At 34.0% G+C, this 26,489-nt stretch overlaps 1 protein-coding gene across 2 annotated transcripts in view; it reads right to left on the bottom strand.

Moving 5' to 3' along the window:
* The window catches only part of LOC143053476 (neuralized-like protein 4), a 41,902-nt gene extending 38,749 nt beyond the window's left edge, over positions 1 to 3,153 (bottom strand). The window contains exons 1-2 of one of the 2 annotated variants that reach the window (XM_076226278.1): positions 3,050 to 3,148; positions 1,764 to 1,868 (exon numbers count right to left, since the gene is read on the bottom strand). The gene's annotated coding sequence lies outside the window, so the exon portion shown is untranslated. Of the gene's footprint in view, positions 1 to 1,763; positions 1,869 to 3,049 lie in introns of both variants that reach the window. The other variant, XM_076226277.1, reaches the window with a different exon arrangement.
* Between the last annotated feature and the right edge of the window lie 23,336 nt (positions 3,154 to 26,489).

Genomic DNA, 26,489 nt, shown 5'->3' with positions numbered 1-26,489 from the left:
TGAAAATGTGTAGTACGTGCTTGATAATATATAATTAAAAGAATGTCTGAGTACATTCATTTACTTTTTTTCTGTTTCCTTACTGTTAAATTTATTACGCGAAAATTGTAAATAAATTATTGTCTGCAATACTTTTAATCGATTATATAATGTTGGACAAGAACATGAACCTGTCTTTACTTTCTTAGCTCTGTTATGTAACCAAGCTGATTAATGTATGAATGCAGTTATTGTTTCATAAACAAATTAAATATTGTATGTACTTGGATCACTCATTATTTTCAGTGATGATTGGAGGTAAACACTTGTGGAAATCATAGCATTATTATATACAGTTTTTGTTTGACCTAATTTCAAAAAAGCAATGAAGTATAATTTGCATTTATTTGTTAAACAAAATATTCCAAAAGTTATAGATATGCAGGGCGGGAATGAATCATATTTGTTTGTTATCTCATGGGATAATTCCCACGGTAATACATGTTTTAAATTAAGATATATGATATTTATAAAATATTTCATGACAATATATGTTGATTATATTTACATTTTGTACCATAAATTGAAAAAAAAATCACAAAAAAAAAATAATACAGTTGTCCGGAGAATTATTACTTGTCTATTGTCAGATGAACTTTTAAATCAGTTTAAATCCACGAGTTCCTGTTTTGACATATGTGTTATAATTCGAGAAAAAATGCACATGAAATGCTGTTGTTAGTCTATGGATCGTAAATTTGGTTCGAGTCAAACATTTTTGTATTCATCAAACTTATTATTATACATACATTTAAATCGGACAAAGTTCGAGACCGTGGGAAAATATCGACTTATCCAAAATTTTGTTGAAATCATCCATTTTATGGACGCCATCACGAGTTGGTTGACTGTTATTGAATGACTATTTCACAGATGATATTGTATATGTTCCTTATGTAGTGACTACAAACCTTACCCGTTGTCCTATCGAATTTCTCGGATTTGAGCGACACGACGGGCTTACCCATCCGGAGCATCCAACATCAACCCCGGTTTTTGGTTGGGTTCGTGTTGCTTAGTTTTTAGTTTTCTATGTTGTGTGCTGTAATTTGTTTGTTTGTCTTTTTCTTTGGCCATGGCGTTGACATTTTATTTTATTTATGAGTTTAACTGTCCCTTTGGTATCTGCGTATTTGAGTTCAAGACAACGAAAGTTAACTATCAATGTCAATCAGTCTTTTAAAAATGTTCAGTGGTTGTCTACTGTTTATTTGGTTCATAAGTGCATTTCGTTTTTCGTTTTAATATAGATTAGACCGTTGGTTTTCCCGTTTGAATAGTTTAACACTAGTTATTGGTGGGCCCTTTATAGTTTGCTGCTCGTTGTGAGCCGATGCTATGTGTTGAAGGCCGTACTTTGACCTATAATGGCTGACTTTTATAAATTGTTATACATGGATGGAGATTTGTCTCATTGGCACTCATACCACCTCTTCCTATATCTATTTTAAAAAGCATGTTTTGTTTTAAAACTGTGGGTTAAAATTCTCAGCACAAATAGTTCTGGTTATGCATATTAGAACCAATTATCTTCGTACATTGTCTTACAATGTATTTTAGAAGTTGCAATTTTGATACATGTATAGACTCGGCAATTTCCCAGGATAGCAGATCTTTGAAGGATAAAACTATGCATAATGAATATGATGAAGATTCAGAAAACATATATCCTAAAATGAAAAGTTCATTTGAACTACAAAAAACATCTTAGAATTTACACTTACAAAACATTTGTCTAATATTCCTTCCTCTCTTTTTATTCAGTCCTTCTCAAAACCAGTTTTGCCACTATCCATGTTCAAATTTACTAGTAAATACCAATGTTGTGTCTATATGAGATGAAAAATAAATGGATACAGGAATGTGTGGTATGAGTGCTAGTAAGACAACTGTCCATACAAATAAATTTATAAAAGTAAATCATTATAGGTCAATGTACGGCCTTCAACACGGAGCATTGGCTCCCACCGAACAACAAGCTATAAAGGACCCGCAAATAACTAGTGTAAAACCATTCAAACGGGAAAACCAACAGTCTAATCAATATATAGAAAAAAAAACGAGAAACGAGAAACAAGTATAAATTACATAAACAAACGACAACTACTGTACATCAGATTCCTGACTTAAGACAGGTGCAAACATTTGCAGCGGGATTAAACGTTTTAATGGTACCAAACCTTTTCCCTTTTTCTGAAACAATAGTATAACAATTTAAAAAAATGCTGTCACGAAAACTTTGCTTCGCTCTTAACAGTTGATTTTGTTTTGTATGTGCTTTCAACCAAATACAACGGACGGGTCTCTTATATGGCTTCCTCTAAACAGTAAATAGTACTGAAATAGGCAATGATAGGCGCTAAACACAAATCAACAAATAATTTGTAATGTCCCTGTTGTATATTGGAATTTAACTCTAAAACAGCTGATCGACACTCTATAGTGATGCAAATTCAGGAACAGCCAGAGCATACTTATATAATATTATTATAATTATTCGAATAAACTAAGAACCTTACATTTAAGTGAGCTCCCAAGAAAAAAAAATATCTGATATATCATGTATAAATAAGTCTGTTTCTATCAAGTTCAATGGAGGTTCGATAAAGTTTATGATTATTTTTCTGAGATCATGTCTACCTGATGGATTAAGAACCTCAGCATTGTTACAACTAAATGTTACATTAAGACTAATCGTTGGAATCTTGCCAAAAGTGAATTTACATGCAAGTAAAAGATATAGATATATGTATACGTATAAATGACACAAACAAAACAACAAAAACAATAATAATGAAGTAAACACAAAATGATATGTTGAATGCATGTTAAGAAAATAAATGGAAATGAGTGTGGTATATAAATATTTGACATTTTGAACTTGTTTAAAAATATTCCCCTACTGTTTTTAGTTTTAATAACAGTAAAATTAAACATGTCATATTTGCTCGAACTAGAAAAAATATTGCTTTTATATTATTTATCATGAATAAATATTGAACTAACTTACCTTTTGAACAGAAGAATACCTTTGTTTTCTTTTAATATAGAATGAATGCATTTAAAATTAAGTTTAACCTATACATACAATAAATATCGACACCAATCATGCACTTTTTATATTCTCTTATTGTTTTTAATCCTTCAATTATACGAAGATATCATATGTGTAAACTTCGAACGTTATAAGTATCTTAATTTACACTGATTATATTTATAAGAATAATGTATTGTTTGATTAAACTTAATGCGCAAAATAGTATCAAATCAATACTATAATAAGGCTTTGAATATTGTATTATGGTTAACAATTGATTTTATTTACTTTGAATTAAAATCAAATGAAATGGTATTTGTACGTGTATATGCATACGCAAGAACAAAATCTATTTGCCAGATTTAGAAAGGCAGTCAATTATTTTTATTTAATTACCGTTTAAAATTTGTGTGGTAGGGATAACAAATTAAAAAGGTAAGAGGGATTATAGGGATAATTGTTTTTTTTAAAGCTTTTCTATTTAAATTTAGTTTAGTTGAAACATATTTTATTTGCTGAATTAAAGCAAAGTGGATTATACTCAAGTAAATCATACTTATGAATTCTTCTCCATAATACAGTATAAAGTTACAATACTAGTATAATATAATTGACATGCATATAAAGCAAACAGTTTATAGAATATAATACTAGCTTTCATGGGTAAAAAAAGAGGAGAGGAAGTAAAAAGAGAAAAAAGAAAGTTTGAAAAGTCGTATAATTCTGTGACGATGACTTGTGTATCGATGACGACGATGACGTTCCGTGCCAGTAATAATAAGGCAGACGAAATCTGTTTGGCCTTTTTATGAAATTTTGAACATGTTTGAAAATTGAATATTCTGCTCGTTCGAAAGTTCCAAGTGTCCGCAAATTAATAGTTTTGTATCTAAAACAAAGTTTTCGGAGAGCCAGTTAAGATTATTGAATAAGGTTTTTCTACGTAATGTGTTTATTTTGACAAACGTAGAAGTAATGGTAGACATCATCAATATCGGACCCACAATGGCAAGCAGGATCATTTATAATATTAGCTAGAAATAGGTCATCGTTTAAGAATGAAGCGGAACATCGCAATTGCGTTAAGATATTATTTAATTTCCTTGGGCCGTGCAAATAAAACGTTCCAATTTTACATAATAGACTATAGTTTTGTAATTCTTTCTTAAATTAAGAAATAGAGTCGACGCTGCGAGTTTTTAAATCAAGTTTATTCCATTCACGTATTGTAGAGGGAACAAACGACTCAGTAGTAAGAGAAAGTCTACAAAATGGAACAGTTATATCATGATCATTTCGCAACGGATAGTTGGTTGTACCTTATACACAAGGAGGTACAAGGTTACATAGGTACTATGGTGCATGCTTTTGGTTCCTGTTATAAAACATCTGTAATTGTTTTCTCTTTCTTCCTTCAAAAAGAGATTCCCAGCCAACCTCAGAATATAAATTTTCAGTTGTTGTAAATATTGGTTTACCTGTTACTATTCTTGCGGCCTCTAATTTCAGTTTTTCTAGTTAATGTGAGTAGCCTTTTCCACAATTATCTCACACTTCCGTGACATATTCAAAAATGAGTCGATTAAAAACTAAGCATAGTTTTTCTAAATTGTTTCGAGATAATCGGTATTTAAGTTTACGTTTTTAAATTTGAGTGTACATGATTCATTTAAATATTCATGATCGATCAAAGTAGGTTACATATTATATTGTAATTTTAATAGAGGGGTAACATGTTTTCGTAATAAGTTAATGAGTTACAACACCGTTTGTTATCTTTCCCCTCTCTTTTTTATTTAAATTAAGTTTCTTGTTTTTATTTGTTAAAACAAATTATAATGTATATTGCAAGATTTCCAAAAAGATGACTATACATCCATGTTACAGTGACAGTGACGGGACTTATCATTATGTGATATATATAGAAATGAACAGATAAGTGTAGTCCCAACCTGTAGATTATGTAACTAAAAGCAGACTTGCTGACTTTCAAGTTACCGAACAAAATGTACAGCAGACACGTTGGATAATTTCGTCAGTAGACTAGTCCTGCTAGTCTGATTGTATGCCTGCTGCAGATCTATAAACAAAACTGTTTCTGACCAGACTTGTGGACAGTTCTGCATTTGACTAGTCTTGAGACTTACTAGGATAGTTCTGTATTTTACAGATTGGTAAGTCTGATCCTTTATATGAGATCTGATTTTTTTATTTGAGAAACGATAACCGTATTTCCAGTAATTCAATTATCAATGCTATCTATCTATGTGGAACGGTCCTGGATATAAGTGTAAGGATTGTTCAGCAGCCCAGAAGACATTTTAGTCTTGAACATGTCTGGTTGAATTAGAGAAGTCGAGTCCGACTTTCAGTTATCGCAAGACAGTTTCGAGAGTAGCTTCAGTAACTGAAATGTCTAAAGCTAACTCCATCGGTGGTCATAAAAATAGGTATGAGTGCTATTAAGAAAACTCTCCATACAAATAAATTTATAAAAGTAAAAGTAAACCATTATAGGTCAATGTACGGCCTTCAACACGGAGCATTTGCTCCCACCAAACAACAAGCTATCAAGAACCCGCAAATAACTTGTGTAAAACCATTCAAACGGGAAAACCAACAGTCTAATCAATATATATATAAAAAAAAAAACGAGAAACAAGTATAAATTACATAAACAAACGACAACTACTGTACATCAGATTCCTGACTTATGACAGGTGCAAACATTTGCAGCGGGATTAAACGTTTTAATGGTACCCAAACCTTCTCCCTTTTTCTGAAACAATAGTATAACAATTTAAAAAAATGCTGTCACGAAAACTGTGCTTCGCTCTTAACATTTGATTTTGCTTTGTATGTGCTTTCAACAAAATACAACAAACGGGTCTCTTATATGGCTTCCTCTAAACAGTAAATAGTACTGAAATTGGCGCTAAACACAAATCAACAAATAATTTGTGATGTCCCTGTTGTATATTGGAGTTTAACTCTAAAACAGCTGATCGACACTCTATAGTGATGCAAATTCAGGAACAGCCAGAGCATACTTATATAACATTATTATAATTATTCGAAGAAACTAAAAACCTTACATTTAAGTGAGATCCCAAGAAGAAGAAAAAATATCTGATATATCATGTATAAATAAGTCTGTTTCTATCAAGTTCAATGGAGGTTCGATAAAGTTTATGATTATTTTTCTGAGATCATGTCTACCGGATGGATTAAGAACCTCAGCATTATTACAACTAAATGTTACATTAAGACTAATCGTTGGAATCTTGCCAAAAGTGAATTTACATGCAAGTAAAAGATATAGATATATGTATACGTATAAATGACACAAACAAAACAACAAAAACAATAATAATGAAGTAAACACAAAATGATATGTTGAATGCATGTTAAGAAAATAAATGGAAATGAGTGTGGTATATAAATATTTGATATTTTGAACTTGTTTAAAAATATTCCCCTACTGTTTTTAGTTTTAATAACAGTAAAATTAAACATGTCATATTTGCTCGAACTAGAAAAAATATTGCTTTTATATTATTTATCATGAATAAATATTGAACTAACTTACCTTTTGAACAGAAGAATACCTTTGTTTTCTTTTAATATAGAATGAATGCATTTAAAAATAAGTTTAACCTATACATACAATAACTATCGACACGGATCATGCACTTTTTATATTCTCTTATTGTTTTTAATCCTTCAATTATACGAAGATATCATATGTGTTAACTTCGAACGTTATAAGTATCTTAATTTACACTGATTATATTTATAAAAATAATGTATTGTTTGATTAAACTTAATGCGCAAAATAGTATCAAATCAATACTATAATAAGGCTTTGAATATTGTATTATGGTTAACAATTGATTTTATTTACTTTGAATTAAAATCAAACGAAACGGTATTTGTACGTGTATATGCATACGCAAGAACAAAATCTATTTGCCAGATTTAGAAAGGCAGTCAATTATTTTTATTTAAAGACCGTTTAAAATTTGTGTGGTAGGGATAACAAATTAAAAAGGTAAGAGGGATTATAGGGATAATTGTTTTTTTTTAAAGCTTGAGTTTAGTTGAAACATATTTTATTTGCTGAATTAAAGCAAAGTGGATTATACTCAAGTAAATCATAGTTATGAATTCTTCTCCATAATACAGTATAAAGTTACAATACTAGTATAATATAATTGACATGCATATAAAACAAACAGTTTATAGAATATAATACTAGCTTTCATGGGTAAAAAAAGAGGAGAGGAAGTAAAAAGAGAAAAAAGAAAGTTTGAAAAGTCGTATAATTCTGTGACGATGACTTGTGTATCGATGACGACGATGACGTTCCGTGCCGGTAATAATAAGGCAGATGAGATCTGTTTGGCCTTTTTATGAAATTTTGAACATGTTTGAAAATTGAATATTTTGTTTGTTCGAAAGTTCCAAGTGTCCGCAAATTAATAGTTTTGCATCTAAAACAAAGTTTTCGGAGAGCCAGTTAAGAGTATTGAATAAGGTTTTTCTACATAATGTGTTTATTTTGACAAACGTAGAAGTAATGGTAGACATCATCAATATCGGACCCACAATGGCAAGCAGGATCATTTATAATATTAGCTATAAATAGGTCATTGTTTAAGAATGAAGCGGAACATCGCAATTGCGTTAAGATATTATTTAATTTCCTTGGGCCGTGCAAATAAAACGTTTCAATTTTACATAATAGACTATAGTTTGGTAATTCTTTCTTAAATTTAGAAAGAGAGTCGACGCTGCGAATTTTTAGATCAAGTTTATTCCATTCACGTATTGTAGAGGGAATAAACGACTCAGTAGTAAGAGAAAGTCTACAAAATGGAACAATTATATCATGACCATTTCGCAACGGATAGTTGGTTGTACTTTATACATAAGGAGGTACAAGATTACATAGGTACTATGGTGCATGCTTTTGGTTCCTGTTATAAAACATATGTAATTTTTTTCTCCTTCTTCTTTCAAAAAGAGATTACAAGCCAACCTCAGAATATAAATTTTCAGTTTTTGTAAATATTGGTATACCTGTTACTATTCTTGCGGCCTCTAATTTCAGACTTTCTAGTTTATGTGAGTAGCCTTTTCCACAATTATCCCACACTTCCGTGACATATTCAAAAATGGGTCGATTAAAAACTAAGCATAGTTTTTCTAAATTGTTTCGAGATAATCGGTATTGAAGTTTACGTTTTTTAGTTTGAGTGTACATGATTCATTGAAATATTCATGATCGACCAAAGTAGGTTACATATTATATTGTAATTTTAATAGAGGAGTAACATGTTTTCGTAATAAGCTAATGAGTTACAACACCGTTTGTTAACTTTCGCCTCTCTTTTTTATCTAAATTTCGTTTCCTGTTTGTTTTTGTTAAAAAAACATATAATGTATATTGCAAGATTTCCAAAAAGATGACTATACATCCATGTTACAGTGACAGTGACGGGACTTATCATTATGTGATATATATAGAAATAAACAGATAAGTGTAGTCCCAACCTGTAGATTATGTAACTAGGAGCAGACTTGCTAAATTACCGAACAAAATGTACAGCAGACAAGTTGGATCAATTCGTCGGTAGACTAGTCCTGCTAGTTTGATTGTTATGCTTGCTGCAGATCTATAAACAAAACTGTTTCAGACCAGACTTGTAGTCCGACGGCTACAAGCGTATTTCAGACGAATTGTGCACAATCTGCTACAAACATGAAATTTGACATAGACCTTCTTCAACTATTACTCTTTAATTTGAGATAGGAAGGCATTTGAAAAAAATGTCTCACTTCCGGTTAAATTCAAAATGGCGGACATCATACTTAAATCAGGCCAATATTGAAGGCTAGCATGTGAATATGTGTTATTATAATCCTACTATCAACAAATTTGGTACAAACCTTTGTTTTATACTTTTATTGGATACATTATATAGATTTGGACTTAAAAACCCCTACTTCTGGTAAAACCCAACATGGCGGACATTGTACTAAAATAAGCTTATTTTTAAGGAGGGTAACTGAAATGTGTTTTAACGTATATCATTACATTGTACAGGAACCTTTCTTTGGTGCTTCTCGTTGATGCAATGTATAAGACATATGTCTTTAAACCCATACTTCCGGTAATATCCAAAATGGCGGACATAGAGGTATCAATTTATTATTTAAATATTCAACTTTTTTAAATTGTTCTTTGTGCTGGTCATTCAACTTATGGCTTAAAGTTATCCCAAAAACCACTAATTCTATTCTGTTGTAAATATTTAAATACAAATTTGACATTTCCGGTAAAAAATATGACGTAAATTTGAAAGATGAAACCTTAATCCATTTCTTCGATATATAGTTTTAGATAGATTGATTAAAACAAAATAAAATCACTATAGTACTAAAACCTTTATAAAATTACTACTATTTGGCCAAAATAAATATGTTTATTCGCGGTCATCCCAACATGCTCACAAAGCAGTGCACGAGAGACCCGATTTTCTACATTAACATTGACCACGGCATCCTTTTTTACATCCACAATGTACAAGCTCCTGTCGAAATTATGAGAACGAGTTTTTTTAAAAGGGATCTTCTTTGTCCCTTCACCATCCATTAGCGCCTGGGCTAGGTAGCATAAAAGCCAATCCCAAGCTCGTCCCCCTTAACACCCGCCTTAGTTTATTGCACGTTTTACATGCTGGTAAAGACTATACCAAGTTGAGGGAATAGCCTCAATTAGCCCTCCACATTGTGCATATAGTTATTTTTTTGCTTCGATAACCATGTTAGCTCCATCTGATAAGTTTGTGCGATCTTACAGTAAAACCCCGGTGCATCATGATTCTTGTATCAGCTTCTTAATGTGAACATGATGCTAAGCTTGAAATACATCACGTTATGGATAACACTGAACATAAATAAAAATTAATAAAATACCTTGAAACTGTTACAAGAGCGGATGAAGTCTTGGATGAGTATGGTAGTTATAGCAACAAATACTCAGGATGTTCAGTGTTATCCACCACACGCAGGGCCATAACTAGGGTTTGAATTCAGGGGAGGCAGGGGTTTGGTGGCCGCCGATTGAGGTCCCAAGAGTGGGGGGTTGGGGCGCAGCCCACCGCCGATTTTTTTTCTCGGTAAAATGGCTAAAAATAACCCGTATTCCTTCGATTTCCTTACTTTTAGAAACATCAGTATTGCTTGAACCTGGAAGCAATTTTTATGCAAAAACAAGCTGTCTGAGCCTGAGATTGCTGTTCGGGGTAAGCCTAGGCTCTGTCTTGATGGCCGTACTTTGACCTATAATTATTAACATTTAATACATTGTGACCGCCAATTTTTTTCTCTCAGTAAAATGTCTAAAAATAACCCGTTTCCTTCGATATCCTTACTTTAAGAAACACATCAGTATTGCTGGATCCTGGAAGTATTTTTTATGCAAACAATTATTATCTGTATTTAAAGATAGTTTTCTTAAAAATCAAACTGGTAAGTTAAAAAAAAACATATAAAGCAAGATCATAGAACGCAAGATATCTTTTTTTTTTATCGAGGACCTTGAATTTCAATATCGTTGTAAGCTGAACAGACATGTATATAACTACAACCAGAGACTGTCTATTCTAAGTATATACTAAGTATAGAAAGTCCTGCTACAACGAATGGGAGTGTTTAACTACTAAGGCATTGACCATAATGTTCTCATACGATCGGGTGACGTTAAAAAACATCCAACAGCTGATTCAGTCGGTAACGAATTTCCGATATCATTAAAGATTCACAATACGAAGGGAACTTCCTATGCTTAATTGAGCCCTAAATGAATGTGAATAAGTAAGTTTTATTCAAAATTGTCGAAAGCAAAGTTTCATACGTGTTCGAGTACGAATATATACTGAATAACAGACAGACGGCCACACGAAAAAATAAACAAAACTATACTGAAACGGTTAACTTTCGATCAAAAATCCGGAAAATGACAGATATATCACGTATCATGATAACACTGTTAAAACTGTAAACTTGTGCTGTTTATAATATAAATTCAAGTTCTTCGTGTACATATTTCATGTTATTACTTCAAAAAAAAAAATTTGTGTAGAAATTTCGCCTCATAGGTAGTTACGGCCCTGACACGATGATGTTTCAAGTTTATCACCATGTTTACATGAAGGGACTGCACTAGAATCAAGATTGATGTCTCTGATCCAGGGAAACCCAGACTTAACTGAGTCATGACTCGAACAGTCTATACTGATGTCATTATTGTTTCAATATACTGTGACATAGGGTCTGACGAACTTTGATTTGCATTTGCAAGTGGGAAAAGCTTTAGATATATATATATATATATATATATATATATATATATATATATCAAATGTACTAGGCATTGAGAGATTACACGTTTGCCGGAAAAGGAACTGCGTTGGTCACATGGATGGCGTTTGAAGATGTGACTTTAACATTTAGAATGATGATTGATCAACCAACAACACCAGCTATGGATTTGATAATGTCCTTGATAAAACGATACGTGGTTTTGTTGTAAGATCGAAAAAAAATATCAGATGGGGTTAACAAAGCAAGAAAGCATGTATTTTTTGAAGAGAAGAGACAACTCTTTGTGAGGCCTCTTCATCTTATCAGGAGCTTATGGATGTTAGAAACAATATCACAGTCTTTGTAAATGTGGAAAATCGACTCTCCGATTGTGAATAAACATGTATTTGAGGCCTAACGAGTATGCTGATTGGGTATTTTGTCCTTACCTTAAAAAATACCTCGAACTGTAACACAAGTAGATGAAGTCTTGGATGCGTATGGTAGTTGAAGCAACAAATGCTCAGGATATTCTATCTTATCCACCACATGATGTATTTCTAGTTTAGCACTAATTTCACATTAAGAGGCAGACACTAGAATCATGGTGCATGTGTGTGATGCAGTAAAACCCGAACTTACACGAGTCATGATGCGAACAGTCGTTACTGATGATGCTGTCATTACTTTTTCGCTATTCCGTGACATAGGGGTAGACGAACTATGGATTGTGTTTGAGAGGGCAAAATAATTTGGATTACTATCTATCAATGGCCTTTCAAATGCACTAGGCAATGAATGATCACACACACTTATTGTGATCCATGCCTTTACCGGTTGTGATACGGTTCTCTCTTCGCTTGTAAAAGGGCAAAAGGGAAGGCTAATTGAGGCTATTCTTTCAACTTGGTCTAGTCATTCCAGTATGTAAAACGCACAACATACTAAGGCAGGTGCTTAGGGGGACGAGTCTGGATTTGGCTCTTATGGTACCAATTCGAGGCGCTAATAGGTGGCAAAGAGACAAAGAGGTTTCTTTTGAAAACTCTGACGCCTGATCATTTTGTCAGAAGCTTGTACATTGTGGATGAAAGAAAGGATGCCGCGGTCGTTGTTAATGGGGAAAATCGGGTCTCCTGTGCACTGCCTTGTGTGCATGTGGGGTGATTGTGAATAAACATGTATTTTAGGCCAAATAGTAGTAATTTTAAAAATGTTTTAGTATTTAAGTGATATTATTTTGTTTTAAACGGTCTATCCAATACTTCATATGTAAGATATGAATTGAAGACTCATCTTTGAAATTTACGCAATATTGGTTTTTTTTACCGGAAGTGTTAAGTTTGTATTTGAGCCTTTACAACATAATAAAATTAGTGGTTTTTGGGATAACCTAAAGCCAAAAATATAATGGCCAGCACAAAAAAAAAACCTTTTCTTTACATTTAGAAAAAAGTTGAATATTAAAATAAGAAACTCATATTTCTATGTCCGCCATTTTGGATATTACCGGAAGTAAAGGTTTTAAAGATATATGTCTTATACATTGTATCCATGAGAAGCACCAAAGAAACGTTCCTGCACAATGTTATGATAGTAGCAATACGTTTAAACACATTTCAATTACACTCCCTAAAAAATAAGCTTATTTTAGTACAATGTCTGCCATGTTGGATTTTACCGGAAGTAGGATTTTTAAAGACCACTAATCTATATGATATATCCAAAAGTAGTAAAAAACAAAGATTTGTACCAAATATTATGATAGTAGCATTATAATAACACCTATTCACATGCTAGCCTTCGATATTGGGCTGATTTAAGTATGATGTCCGCCATTTTGGATTTAACCGGAAGTGAGACATATTTTTCAAATGCCTCCCTATCTAAAATACAAGAGTAATACATGTAATAGTTGAGGAAGGTCTATGCCAAATTTCATGCTTGTAGCAGGATGTGCACAATTTCTCACCAAGCCGCCGTACTATGTGGACAGTTCTGCATTTGACTAGTCTTGGGACTTACTAGGATAGTTCTGCATTTTACAGATTGGTGAGTCTGATACTTAATATGAGATCTGAGCTTTTATTTGAGAAACGATAACCGTATTTCCAGTAATTTAATTATCATTGTTATGTATCTATGTGGAACGGTCCTGGATATAACTGTAAAGATTGTTCAACAGATCAGAAGACATTTTAGTCTTGAACATGTCTGGTTGAATTAGAGAAGTCGAGTACGACTTTCAGTTATCATGAGACAGTTTCTAGAGTAAGTTCAGTAACTGAGTTGTATAAAGCTTACTCCATCGGTGGTCATACAAATTCCTTTGACCTGGATACCAAGTTATATCCGTTAATTTAGCATCAATACTTGGAACTCATGTTGTGAATTTGCCATCCATTTTTTATAATGTTATAGCAAAGCTAATACCGCATACTTAGTAGTTAGTTATACAATGACAAATTAAATGACAAATTGGTCTTGTGTATTCACACATGCAGTACGAAAACAAAGAAAGCCTGATAGCGTATTGTCTTAGGTCTTGATCGTGTAAAGTATGCTCGATCGTTACCGACCCATCTCCGAGATATGACTTCCCTTCCCGAACATCACCCACAGGTAGCAATGGAATTTGAAAATGATAATTTCACTGTACGTAAGACCAGCAAATTTCTTTCTTGTAACTCAATCGATCAGGCACAAAAAGAGAATGATACAATTGTGAAGGGCAATGTTGGTGCCATAGGATTAACCGAAGATCCCTTTTAGACAAATGGATTACCGACTGGACCAGGATTCAGTATACTAGCAGATTAATTTGAAAGATCTAGTGGTTTGGTTCATTCTACAACAGACGAACGACATACTAAAGACTCTACGAAAACACCAAAAGATTTCTTTAAACAGTTTTAAAGGCTTTGCAAAGTGATGAACGGGTTTGGAAATTCATTTCTAGAAGAGTCGTCAGATTTGTAAAAAAAATACTCTAGGTAGGAAATTGTTGATTCGTAAATAAACTCCAAGATATTGGTCCAAACAATACGAAGATCTTTTGAAGCAAATGCAAAACGAAGGAGAACCTGTTTTTTATAACCAAATAAAATAGAACAACTTCCTATTTTGGCCGCAAAATGAAACTGGAAACGTCTTCATCAAAAACAAAGCTAGAGAACCTCAAAGGTCTTTGCGATTTCTTTTCTAGACTTTTAATTTCTTGTCACAGTAGACAGTTTTACTTGGAATATTTCTTTATCCATATAAATCAAACTGCTCCATCGTCTTTATCTCAGGATGTCACTTGAAATAGTGGTATTTAATCGCTGCAAATGGGTTTACTTAAAACAAAGTTGGGCAAAAATATTTGATGATTATGCTATTGATATCATACTGCCTTATATAAAATCTTGCATCGATAAGTATTCAAAAGCAGACATTGTATTTGATGTTTACTAAATGAATAATTTAAATGCTGTGACAAGGCAAAGGCAAGGTTCTTGTGTCAGATGGAAAGGTGTTGGTTCTGGTTGAACATCAAGGGTATGGAGTAGTTTTCTCTTTGAAGATGACAACAAAACGAAATTGTTCAAGTTTCTTGCTGACAAAATTGCTTCTTAAGAGACTAATAAAAATGTGGATGTTACTCATTGTGAAAATATTTTTTGCAATTTCAATAAAGATACTTCCTATCTATCCCTTGTAATCATGATGAAGATACACGAATGATTGTCCATGTTCGGCATGATTATGAAAAGTGTTGTAAAATGTAATTTTAGATAGTACTGACACAGAGGTAATAGTATCAAGAATTGAAGCAATCGCAAAATTAGTAGAACAAATGTGGATAGGTTAGGGAAGGAATAACGGCTTTTGATGGCTTCTTGCACGTGACATATCAAATGCGTTTGGTCCTTGTGTAGCTGCTCTTCCTTTCGTCTATGCATTTAGTGGATGTGGCACTTTTTCGAATTCTCATGAGAAAGGGAAACATGAACCCTAGATAACATTCCTATAACACAGGTCCAGTGTTTTACAAGCGATATGAACCCTACATAACATTTTTATCACACAGGTCCTGTGTTTCACAAGCTATATCAACCCTATATAACATTCCTATAACACAGGTTCTGTGTTTAAAAAGGAATATGAACTCTAGATAACATTCCTAAAACACAGGTCCAGTGTTTGGCAAGAGATGTGAACCCTAGATAACATTCCTATAACACAGGTCCAGTGTTTGACAAGGGATAAAACCATAGATAACATGTGGATAACACAGGTTATGTGTTTTACAAGAGAAATGAACCACAGATAACATTCCTAAAACCCGAGTCCTATGTTTTACAAGGGATATGAACCCTAGATAACATTCATATAACACATGTCATGTGTTTCACAAGAGATATGAACCCTATATAACATTCCTATAACACAGGTTATGTGTTTTACAAGGGATATGAACCCTAGATAACATTCCTATAACACATTCCCTGTGTTTTCCAAGGGATATGAACCCTAGATAACATTCCTATTACACGGGTCCTGTGTTAAACAAGGGATACCAACCCTAGATAACATTCCTATTACACGGGTCCTGTGTTTAACAAGGGATACCAGCCCTAGATAACATTCCTATTACAGGGGTCCTGTGTTTAACAAGGGATACCAACCCTAGATAACATTCCGATAACACATGCCCTGTGTTTTACAAGGGATACCAACCCTAGATAACATTCCTATAACACATGTCCTGTGTTTGACAAGGGATATGAACCATAGATAACATTCCTATAACACATGTCCTGTGTTTGACAAGAGATATGAACCCTAGATAACATTCCTATAACACAGGTCCTGTGTTTCACAAGGGATTTGAACCCTAGATAACATGCCTATAACACAGGTCCTGTGTTTTAAAAGGGATATGAACCCTAGATAACATTCATATAACACATGTCATGTGTTTCACAAGAGATATGAACCCTATATAACATTCCTATAACACAGGTTATGTGTTTTACAAGGGATATGAACCCTAGATAACATTCCTATAACACATTCCCTGTGTTTTCCAAGGGATATGAACCCTAGATAACATTCCTATTACACGGGTCCTGTGTTAAACAAGGGATACCAACCCTAGATAACATTCCTATTACACGGGTCCTGTGTTTAACAAGGGATACCAGCCCTAGATAACATTCCTATTACAGGGGTCCTGTGTTTAACAAGGGATACCAACCCTAGATAACATTCCGATAACACATGCCCTGTGTTTTACAAGGGATACCAACCCTAGATAACATTCCTATAACACATGTCCTGTGTTTGACAAGGGATATGAACCATAGATTACATTCCTATAACACATGTCCTGTGTTTGACAAGAGATATGAACCCTAGATAACATTCCTATAACACAGGTCCTGTGTTTCACAAGGGATTTGAACCCTAGATAACATGCCTATAACACAGGTCCTGTGTTTTAAAAGGGATATGAAGCCTAGATAATATACCTATAACACAGGTCCTTTTTTCATAAGAATAAGAAACCCAGATAACATTCATATACAACAAGTCCTGTGTTTTACAAGAGATAGAAACCCTAGATAACATTCCTATGACACAAGTCCTGTGTTTTACAAGAGATATGAACCCTATATAACATTCCTATAACACAGGTCCTGAGTTTTACAAGATAGATGAACCGTAGATAACATTCCTATAACACAGGTTCTTTGATTTACAAGCGATATAAACCCATTATAACACTGCTATAACGCATGTCCTGTGTTTAACAAGCGATATGAACCCTAGATAACATTCTTATAACACAGGTCCTGTGTTTTACAAGCGAAATGAACCCTAGATAATAATCTTATAACACATATGTGTTTCACAAGAGATATGAAACCTAAATAACATTCCTATAACACAGGTCATGCGTTTTACAAGGGATATGAACCTTAGATAGCATTCTAATATCATAAGTTCTGTGTTTCACAAGCGATATGAACCCTACATGTAGATAAAGTTCCTATACCACAGGTCCTGTGTTTCACAAGCGATATGAACCCTAGATAACGTTCCTATAACACAAGTCCTGTGTTTAACAAGGGATAGGAACCCTACATAACGTTCCTATAACACAGGTCCTGTGTTAGACAAGGGATATGAACCCTAGATAACATTCCTATAACACATGTCCTGTGTTTGATAAGGAATATGAACCCTAGATAACATTCCTATAACACATGTACTGTGTTTGACAAGAGATATGAACCCAAGGTAACATTCCTATAACACATGTCCTGTGTTTGACAAGGGATATGAACCCTAGGTAACATTCCTATAACACATGCCCTGTGTTAAACAAGAGATATGAACCCTAGATAACATTCCTATAACACATTTCCTGTGTATGACAAGCGATATGAACCCTAGATAACATTCCTATAACACATGCTCTGTGTTTTACAAGAGATATGCACCCGAAATAACATTCCTATAACACAGGTCTTGTCTTTGACAAGGGATATGAACCCAAGATAACATTCCTATAACACAGGTCCTGTGTTTTACAAGGGAAATGCACCTTAGATAACATTCCTTTAACATAGGTTCTGTGTTTTACAAGCGATATGAACCCTAGATAACGTTCCTATAACGCGAGTCATGTGTTTTATAAGGGATATGAACCCTAGATAACAATCCTATAACACAGGTAATGTGTTTTACAAGGGATATGAACCCTAGATAAAACTCCTATAACACAGTTCCTTTGTTTTTCAAGAGATATGAGCCCTAGATGACATTCCTATAACACAGTTCCTGGGTTTTACAGGAGACATGAACCCTAGATAACAGTTCCTATTAAACAGTTCCTGTGTTTTATAAGGGATAAAACCATAGATAACATGTCTATAACACATGTAATGAGTTTTACAAGATAAATGAATCCTAGATAACATTCCCATAATACAGGTCCTGTGTTTTACAAGGGACTAGAACACACCCGCGAAATCGCGGGCATTCAGAGCGTAGTTTAAAGTATGTAAAGTGTTGTTGGAAGAATTTTGTGAAATATTGAATGACTGGAGAATTTCAGCAAAAGTATCATAAATCATAGGTTATTGGGGATAGGAAAATGTTCAGTTTTTTAATCCCTCCTCCTTTATTTCCAAAATTCCTAATTTGTGGTTTTCTATCAATTTCAATATGAATATACATTTAGTATGTTATGAACATTTAAGTAATGAGTACTTGAGTGGTTGTCGTTTGTTTATGTGTTACATATTTGTTTTTCGTTCATTTTTTGTACATAAATAAGGCCGCTAGTTTTCTCGTTTGAATTGTTTTACATTGTCATTTCGGTGCCTTTTAAAGCTGAGTATGCGGTATGGTATTTGCTCGTTGTTGAAGGCCGTACGATGACCTATAGTTGTTAATTTCTGTGTCATTTTGGTTTCCTGTGGAGAGTTGTCAACATGGCAATCATACCACATCTTCTTTTTTTTGTAATCAATGAATTTTGTAAAAGATTTAATGACTGGAGAATTTCAGAAAAGGTATCAAAAGTGCACATGAATAGTGTTTTAGCGCTTATCTGTATATTATGAACATTCACTATATAAATAAAGTGTATTTACTTTCAATTCTAAGTTTTCTAATCGATCCATGGTGGTCATTGATATAGTATACAGACCCTCTCTATTTAATAAACTCTAAACGTGTATTTACTTTCAATTCTAAGTTTTCTAATCGATCCATGGTGGTCATTGATTCTGATATAGTATACAGACCCTCTCTATTTAATAAATTCTGTGACCACCGTGGATAGTAAACTTGAAAATCATAGCAGATAGAATTCTGAAAATACACTTTATTCGTAGTATATATACAGAAAAACGCAAACCGGAAGTATAATCTGACTTAAAATTTTGTCCAATGACTGGACAATATCCGGATGCCCTTTTTCTCGTTTTTCTCCCAAAATAACTCAATCTGAATAATCATATAAATGGATGACAAATGCGACTATACACTATACCTATAGGACACAGAGGCGTGTTGATTAATTTATTGTGGAAAGAAGAGAAGCGACACCCAAAATAAGGTCTTCTCGTTTAATAGTATAGATATGCACAATAGATAACATTCCTATAACACAGGTCCTGTGTTTTACAAGCGATATGAACCCTCGATAACACTGTGTTATAACGCATGTCCTGTGTTTTACAAGGGATATGAACCCTAGATATCATTCCTATAACACAGGTCATGTGTTTTACAAGGGGTATGAACCTTAGATAACATTCCTATAACATAAGTTCTGTGTTTCACAAGCGAAATGAACCTTAGATAACGTTCCTATAACACAAGTCCTGTGTTTCACAAGGGATATGAACCCTAGATAACATTCCTAAAACCCAGGTCCTATGTTTTACAAGGGAAATGAACTCTAGATAACATTCCTATAACACAGGTCCTGTGTTTTACAAGGGAACGAACACTAGATAACATTCCTATAACACAGGTCCTGTGTTTTACAATCGATATGAACCCTCGATAACATTCTTATGACGCATGTGCTGTGTTTTACAAGGGGTATGAACCTTAGATAACATTCCTATAACATAGGTTCTGTGTTTCACAAGCGATATGAACCCTAGATAACGTTCCTATAACACAAGTTCTGTGTTTAACAAGGGATATAAACCGTAGATAACATTGCTATAACACAGGTCCTGTGTTAGACAAGGGATATGAACCTTAGATAACATTCCTATAACACAGGTCATGTGTTTTACAAGGGATATGAACCTTAGATAACGTTCCTATAACAAAAGTCCTGTGTTTCACAAGCGATATGAACCCTAGATAACATTCCTATTACACAAGTCCTGTGTTTTACAAGCGATATAAACCCTAGATAACATTCCTATAACACAGGTAATGTGTTTTGCAAGGGATATGAACCCTAGATAAAACTCCTATAACACAGGTCCTTTGTTTTTCAAGAGATATGAACCCTAGATAACATTCCTTTAACACAGTTCCTGTGTTTTACAGGAGACATGAACCCGAGATAACAATCCTATTAAACAGTTCCTGTGTTTTATAAAGGATGAAAACATAGATAACATGTCTATAACACAGGTTATGAGTTTTACAAGAAAAATGAATCCTAGATAACATTCCCATAATACAGGTCCTGTGTTTTACAAGAGCAATGAACCATAGATAACATTCCTAAAACCCAGTTCCTATGTTTTACAAGGGAAATGAACCCTAGATAACATTCCTATAACACAGGTCCTGTGTTTTGCAAGGGAAACGAACACTAGATAACATTCCTATAACACAGGTCCTGTGTTTTACAAGCGATATGAACCCTCGATAACATTGTTATAACGCATGTCCTGTGTTTGACAAGGGATATGAACCCTAGATATCATTCCTATAACACAGGTCATGTGTTTTTCAAGGGGTATGAACCTTAGATAACATTCCTATAAGATAGGTTTTGTGTTTCACAAGCGATATGAACCCTAGATAACGTTCCTATAACACAAGTCCTGTGTTTCACAAGGGATATGAACCCTAGATAAAGTTCCTATAACACAGGTCATGTATTTCACAAGCGATATGAACCCTAGATAACGTTCCTAAATACAAGTCCTGTGTTTTAAAAGGGATATGATTCCTAGATAACATTCCTATAACACCGGTCCTGTGGTTTACAAGGGATATGAACTCTAGAAAACATTTCTATAACACAGGTTCTTTGTTTCATAAGGGATATGAACCCTAGATAACATTTCTATAACACAGGTTCTTTGTTTCACAAGGGATATGAACCCTAGACAACATTCCTATTACACAGGTTCTTTTTTTTACAAGATATATGAACCGTAGATAACATTCCTATAACACAGATTCTTTGATTTACAAGCGATATGAACCCAATATAACACTGCTATAACACATGTCCTGTGTTTTAAAAACGATATGAACCCTAGATAACATTCTTATAACACAGGTCCTGTGTTTTACAAGCGAAATGAACACTAGATATCATTCCTATAACACAGGTCATGTGTTTTACAAGGGGTATGAACCTTAGATAACATTCCTATAACATAAGTTCTGTGTTTCACAAGCAAAATGAACCTTAGATAACGTTCCTATAACACAAGTCCTGTGTTTCACAAGGGATATGAACCCTAGATAACATTCCTAAAACCCAGGTCCTATGTTTAACAAGGGAAATGAACTCTAGATAACATTCCTATAACACAGGTCCTGTGTTTTACAAGGGAACGAACACTAGATAACATTCCTATAACACAGGTCCTGTGTTTTACAATCGATATGAACCCTCGATAACATTCTTATGACGCATGTGCTGTGTTTTACAAGGGGTATGAACCTTAGATAACATTCCTATAACATAGGTTCTGTGTTTCACAAGCGATATGAACCCTAGATAACGTTCCTATAACACAAGTTCTGTGTTTAACAAGGGATATAAACCGTAGATAACATTGCTTTAACACAGGTCCTGCGTTAGACAAGGGATATGAACCTTAGATAACATTCCTATAACACAGGTCATGTGTTTTACAAGGGATATGAACCTTAGATAACGTTCCTATAACAAAAGTCCTGTGTTTCACAAGCAATATGAACCCTAGATAACATTCCTATTACACAAGTCCTGTGTTTTACAAGCGATATGAACCCTAGATAACATTCCTATAACACAGGTAATGTGTTTTGCAAGGGATATGAACCCTAGATAAAACTCCTATAACACAGGTCCTTTGTTTTTCAAGAGATATGAACCCTAGATAATATTCCTATAACACAGTTCGTGTGTTTTACAGGAGTTATGAACCTTAGATAACATTCCTATAACATAAGTTCTGTGTTTCACAAGCAAAATGAACCTTAGATAACGTTCCTATAACACAAGTCCTGTGTTTCACAAGGGATATGAACCCTACATAACATTCCTAAAACCCAGGTCCTATGTTTTACAAGGGAAATGAACTCTAGATAACATTCCTATAACACAGGTCCTGTGTTTTACAAGGGAACGAACACTAGATGACATTCCTATAACACAGGTCCTGTGTTTTACAATCGATATGAACCCTCGATAACATTCTTATGACGCATGTGCTGTGTTTTACAAGGGGTATGAACCTTAGATAACATTCCTATAACATAGGTTCTGTGTTTCACAAGCGATATGAACCCTAGATAACATTCTTATAACACAGGTCCTGTGTTTTACAAGCGAAATGAACACTAGATAATAATCCTATAACACCTATCATGTGTTACACAAGGGATATAAACCGTAGATAGCATTGCTATAACACAGGTCCTGCGTTAGACAAGGGATATGAACCTTAGATAACATTCCTATAACACAGGTCATGTGTTTTACAAGGGATATGAACCTTAGATAACGTTCCTATAACAAAAGTCCTGTGTTTCACAAGCGATATGAACCCTAGATAACATTCCTATTACACAAGTCCTGTGTTTTACAAGCGATATGAACCCTAGATAACATTCCTATAACACAGGTAATGTGTTTAACAAGGGATATGAACCCTAGATAAAACTCCTATAACACAGGTCTTTTGTTTTTCAAGAGATATGAACCCTAGATAACATTCCTATAACACAGTTCCTGTGTTTTACAGGAGACATGAACCCTAGATAACATTCCTATTAAACAGTTCCTGTGTTTCACAAGGGATATGAACCCTAGATAAAGTTCCTATAACACAGGTCATGTATTTCACAAGCGATATAAACCCTAGATAACGTTCCTAAATACAAGTCCTGTGTTTTACAAGGGATATGAACCCTAGATAACATTCCTATAACACCGGTCCTGTGGTTTACAAGGGATATGAACTCTAGAAAACATTTCTATAACACAGGTTCTTTGTTTCATAAGGGATATGAACCCTAGATAACATTTCTATAACACAGGTTCTTTGTTTCACAAGGGATATGAACCCTAGACAACATTCCTATAACACAGGTTCTTTTTTTTACAAGATATATGAACCGTAGATAACATTCCTATAACACAGATTCTTTGATTTACAAGCGATATGAACCCAATATAACACTGCTATAACACATGTCCTGTGTTTTAAAAACGATATGAACCCTAGATAACATTCTTATAACACAGGTCCTGTGTTTTACAAGCGAAATGAACACTAGATATCATTCCTATAACACAGGTCATGTGTTATACAAGGGGTATGAACCTTAGATAACATTATTATAACATAAGTTCTGTGTTTCACAAGCGAAATGAACCTTAGATAACGTTCCTATAACACAAGTCCTCTGTTTCACAAGAGATATGAACCCTAGATAACATTCCTAAAACCCAGGTCCTATGTTTTACAAGGTAAATGAACTCTAGATAACATTCCTATAACACAGGTCCTGTGTTTTACAAGGGAACGAACACTAGATAACATTCCTATAACACAGGTCCTATGTTTTACAATCGATATGAACCCTCGATAACATTCTTATGACGCATGTGCTGTCTTTTACAAGGGGTATGAACCTTAGATAGCATGCCTATAACATAGGTTCTGTGTTTCACCAGCGATATGAACCCTAGATAACGTTCCTATAACACAAGTTCTGTGTTTAACAAGGGATATAAACCGTAGATAACATTGCTATAACACAGGTCCTGTGTTAGACAAGGAATATGAACCTTAGATAACATTCCTATAACACAGGTCATGTGTTTTACAAGGGATATGAACCTTAGATAACGTTCCTATAACAAACGTCCTGTGTTTCACAAGCGATATGAACCCTAGATAACATTCCTATTACACAAGTCCTGTGTTATAACGTTCCTAAATACAAGTCCTGTGTTTTACAAGGGATATGAACTCTAGATAACATTCCTATAACACCGGTCCTGTGGTTTACAAGTGATATGAACTATAGAAAACATTTCTATAACACAGGTTCTTTGTTTCACAAGGGATATGAACCCTAGACAACATTCCTATAACACAGGTTCTTTTTTTTACAAGATATATGAATCGTAGATAACATTCCTATAACACAGATTCTTTGATTTACAAGCGATATGAACCCAATATAACACTGCTATAACACATGTCCTGTGTTTTAAAAACGATATGAACCCTAGATAACATTCTTATAACACAGGTCCTGTGTTTTACAAGCGAAATGAACACTAGATAATAATCCTATAACACCTATCATGTGTTACACAAGGGATATGAAACCTAGATAACATTCCTATAACACAGGTCGTGTGTTTTACTAGAGATATGAACCTTAGATAACATTCTTATATCATAAGTTCTGTGTTTCACAAGCGATATGAACCCTACATGTAGATAAAGTTCCTATACCACAGGTCCTGTGTTTCACAAGCGATATGAACCCTAGATAACGTTCCTATAACACAAGTCCTGTGTTTAACAAGGAATATGAACCCTAGATAACATTCGTGTCAACAGGTCCTGTGTTAGACAAGGGATATGAACCCTAGATAACATTCCTATAACATAGGTCATGTGTTTTACAAGGGATATGTACATTTACCTTAGATAACATTCCTATAACATAGGTTCTGTGTTTCACAAGCGATATGAACCCTAGACAACGTTCCTAATACACAAGTCCTGTGTTTTACAAGGGATATGAAATGTAGATAATATTCCTATAACACAGGTCCTGTGTTTTACAAGGGAAACGAACACTAGATAACATTCCTATAACACAGGTCCTGTGTTTTACAATCGATATGAACCCTCGATAACATTCTTATAACGCATGTGCTGTGTTTTACAAGGGGTATGAATCTTAGATAACATTCCTATAACATAGGTTCTGTGTTTCACAAGCGAAATGAACCCTAGATAACGTTCCTATAACACAAGTTCTGTGTTTAACAAGGGATATAAACCGTAGATAACATTCCTATAACACAGGTCCTGTGATAGACAAGGGATATGAACCTTAGATAACATTCCTATAACACAGTTCCTGTGTTTTACAGGAGACATGCACCCTAGATAACATTCCTATTAAACAGTTCCTGTGTTTTATAAGGGATAAAACCCTAGATAACATGCCTATAACACAGGTTATGGGTTTTACAAGAGAAATGAATCCTAGATAACATTCCCATAATACAGGTCCTGTGTTTTACAAGAGCAATGAACCATAGATAACATTCCTAAAACCAAGTTCCTATGTTTTACAAGGGAAATGAACCCTAGATAACATTCCTATAACACAGGTCCTGTGTTTTGCAAGGGAAACGAACACTAGATAACATTCCTATAACACAGGTCCTGTGTTTTACAAGCGATATGAACCCTCGATAACATTGTTATAACGCATGTCCTGTGTTTGACAAGGGATATGAACCCTAGATATCATTCCTATAACACAGGTCATGTGTTTTACAAGGGGTATGAACCTTAGATAACATTCCTATAAGATAGGTTTTGTGTTTCACAAGCGATATGAACCCTAGATAACGTTCCTATAACACAAGTCCTGTGTTTCACAAGGATATGAACCCTAGATAAAGTTCCTATAACACAGGTCCTGTATTTCACAAGCGATATGAACCCTAGATAACGTTCCTAAATACAAGTCCTGTGTTTTACAAGGGATATGAACCCTAGATAACATTCCTATAACACCGGTCCTGTGGTTTACAAGTGATATGAACTATAGAAAACATTTCTATAACACAGGTTCTTTGTTTCATAAGGGATATGAACCCTAGATAACATTCCTATAACACCGGTCCTGTGGTTTACAAGTGATATGAACTATAGAAAACATTTCTATAACACAGGTTCTTTGTTTCATAAGGGATATGAACCCTAGATAACATTTCTATAACACAGGTTCTTTGTTTCACAAGGGATATGAACCCTAGACAACATTCCTATAACACAGGTTCTTTTTTTTACAAGATATATGAATC

This window comes from Mytilus galloprovincialis, chromosome 12 (genome assembly GCF_965363235.1).
Source record: "Mytilus galloprovincialis chromosome 12, xbMytGall1.hap1.1, whole genome shotgun sequence".
Lineage (NCBI taxonomy): Eukaryota > Metazoa > Mollusca > Bivalvia > Mytilida > Mytilidae > Mytilus > Mytilus galloprovincialis.
Note: the sequence above shows the minus strand (reverse complement) of the source record. Positions and strands in the feature narration are given on the sequence as shown.